Genomic DNA, 3435 nt, shown 5'->3' on the forward strand with positions numbered 1-3435 from the left:
TTCCTTAAATATCTCATTTTTTTATTTTTTTTATTAGCTTTTCACGCAGCATCTCGTCTACTTTCGTCACAAGGCTTCACGACCAATCGAGAAGATTTGAACACAACGGAAAGCATAAAAGTAGATAGAAAAAAATACCCTTACCATATTCCTTGTTATATTTAAAGTTTCTATCATACAATGGCAGTCCTGTAATATAATCGTAACCATGATTCACGTTTTTGAGAAAAATCAAATATTTTCAAGACACCTCACAATTTAGAAAAGTAATAATTTCTTAATAAAAAATTTATGTAAGTTTATATTAATGGTTCAGTCTTTTTATACACCAAATTTGATGCGTTTCTTTTTATATATTTTATTTATTTATTTTTTTTACGTAAGATATCATGAATGTTTGGGCAAAAAATATGTACGTGACGATATATCATAATGCAAGATATATATTTTTTATTCTGCATTTTAGTGGCGTCAAATAATTCAGACCCAACTAACACGAAAAGTTTTTTTAGACAAGTCGTTTTTTCTTAATTTTATGAATCTACAAAGAGATTCTCCAGAAATCTCTTTTAACAAATTTTAAGACATTTTCCAAGAAATTAGGATTTCAAAACGAACTCGTTTCTAGTCTCGTAAAACGAACCTCTAAAAATTTCTTCGTGGTAGTTGGAGGATGACTTGAGAAAATGAGATTTTACGTCGACTGTTTCAGGGAGACTTGTAAACTGTCTCAAAAAATTCTACTTTTACCTGGTTTTTAGACAAGTAATTTTGTTAAATGATCCTTTCCACTATGATAAATATCCATCGTCCTAACATCGATTACCTTGCCACTTGAGAGTCCAATTTGAAAAGAAATTCTTCGTCTTACCAAAACATTTGTTATGCCTGTTACACTCAGTTTATCTAATCATAATTTTATTAAGTTTCTGGGAAAGTCCCGATAAACTCTTCGATCGCTTCTATATGTTATGAAAGTACGTCATGCGATTTTCCCAACAACCAATAACATATTAAATCTTTATTTAATTTATAGCTGAAAACCAAAACTAAAAGATAATATTAGAACGTTAAATGAAAAGCCACCTTAATAAGCTGTCTGCTCACGTGTGTCTGAAATAAATGGAGCAAACGATTTCTCTATACAGACAAAGATGACTATAGGAACTGACATAAGTTTGTGTTTGCTGTCATCATTCAACTGTTGTTGCTTCAAAAGAGCATAATTCTGACATCATTAACCTCTAATTTAGTTAAATTTTTAAAAACGCCAAACCACTCAAGGATTTAATCAAAGCTGCAACATTAATTTGTGTAACATTGGAAATGTATTGTCTCGTACAGTGGGTGAAAGGGAAAGAAATAAGTGCAATAGATTCGAAGAATTTGTCACGAAATGCCGATGAAGGTGAAAAGGTATCAATAAAGCACGACGATAAAAAATATAAAGCCATAATTTTAAAATATAGCGGTACGTAGGATATTTATGTATATATTATTATCTCTGTGAGTGTTAAAAGCATCTTAAATAATCGACCCGTTGAATCAAGATTGAATATGTCTTTCAAATTCAATCTTTATAGTTTTTCAGTTAGTTTTCACTCAATTCCTATGCTTTTATGTGATTTTTTTGGTTAAATTTAGACAAATTATGTACATTATATTTTATGACTCTTCATAACTCGGCAATATACAAGATGAAATATTATAATTTATCTTGACAATTATCTCAAAATTAATGATTCTAAAATAGAAATTTCGGATAAAATATTTACGAACTGTAGGGGTTTGTAATCAAGTATTATTGGTTTGATGTAGGATAGTGTGCTGAAGTGCATATAAGGTTACTTTTAATTGATTAATTTACACCACTACTCCCCCTTCTTATAGTTTTTATTCCATATTCCTATAATTTATTTCAAGAACTTTTGCAACAATACTCTACTAATTTATCAATTCGTTCAGTCGTTAACAAAAGTTTTGTTTAGAAATTGCATATACATATATGCACAGGTTTAGCTAAGATAATATACACGTTCGTTACGCACACAAATGTATACACTGCCGGTCAAAAGTTTAAGACCACTTGAGAAATTTGGCTGCAAAACAGTTGCTTCTTTAAACGCGCATAGCTTGATAAAGAAGAAAGATAAAAGAAAATTCGAAACACCATTGGAAAGGTGATGAAATTCTGCATACGATGGAATTAGATTCATTTCATAGAAGCTGATAATTACAGAATTGTAATTAAATAAAAATGCTGCTAAATTAAAAAATTTTAATTTTTCGTTATGTCAATTCAACCTGCTGCAGCACTTGTAATAATTATGGTAACTATGTGAAACTTTGGTGAGATAAAGCTCAAAGTTTTAGCTTTAATTTGAGCCATCAAACGTAACGATATTCATCGTATTTCCTTATTTTCATAACGTTTTTCTGAGTAATGTCGAGAAAAATTTTAGACCGAAAAACAACTGTCCAAGCATTTAAGACAATTTCAGATCGAAGAATCCGTCGGTATATATATTAACGACTTATTCTACTTATTCCATATTGCACTTTTATTCAATTAACACAAAGCACTATTCAATTTTAAATTAAATCAAAAAATGTAGAGTAATAATTAACCAAATCTATTTTATTAATTCGAAGCTTTACAATTATCATATTTCTTTTAATTGAATAAAAGTGCAATATGGAATAAGTAGAATAAGTCGTTAATACCGACGGATTCTTCGATCTGAAATTGTCTTAAATGCTTGGGCAGTTGTTTTTCGGTCTAAAATTTTTCTCGACATTACTCAGAAAAACGTTATGAAAATAAGGAAATACGATGAATATCGTTACGTTTGATGGCTCAAATTAAAGCTAAAACTTTGAGCTTTATCTCGCCAAAGTTTCACATAGTTACCATAATTATTACAAGTGCTGCAGCAGGTTGAATTGACATAACGAAAAATTAAAATTTTTTAATTTAGCAGCATTTTTATTTAATTGCAATTCTGTAATTATCAGCTTCTAGGAAATAAATCTAATTCCATCGTATGCAGAATTTCATCACCTTTCCAATGGTGTTTCGAATTTTCTTTTATCTTTCTTCTTTATCAAGCTATGCGCGTTTAAAGAAGCAACTGTTTTGCAGCCAAATTTCTCAAGTGGTCTTAAACTTTTGACCGGCAGTGTATAGACTCTCACCTATTTATAATTTTAAATTAGAATTTCTAGTGAACGACTGAATAAAATGATAAATTAATGGAGTCTTTTGGACATTTTTAGAGCTAATGAATCTGATATGAAAGAGGGAAAAGAGTCAATATGGACGGTGTAATCCGCAAATTACATCTACTGTCATTACCAAGTGAACTTATATTAAGCGAAAATATTTCAGATGACAAGAATTGGCTAAAGCGACTGACCGTGACTACTAGCGGTGAA

Source organism: Prorops nasuta, unplaced genomic scaffold (assembly GCF_024137725.1).
Source record: "Prorops nasuta isolate Cenicafe-Biocafe unplaced genomic scaffold, Cenicafe_Pnas_1.2 PNAS00018, whole genome shotgun sequence".
Taxonomy (NCBI): domain Eukaryota; kingdom Metazoa; phylum Arthropoda; class Insecta; order Hymenoptera; family Bethylidae; genus Prorops; species Prorops nasuta.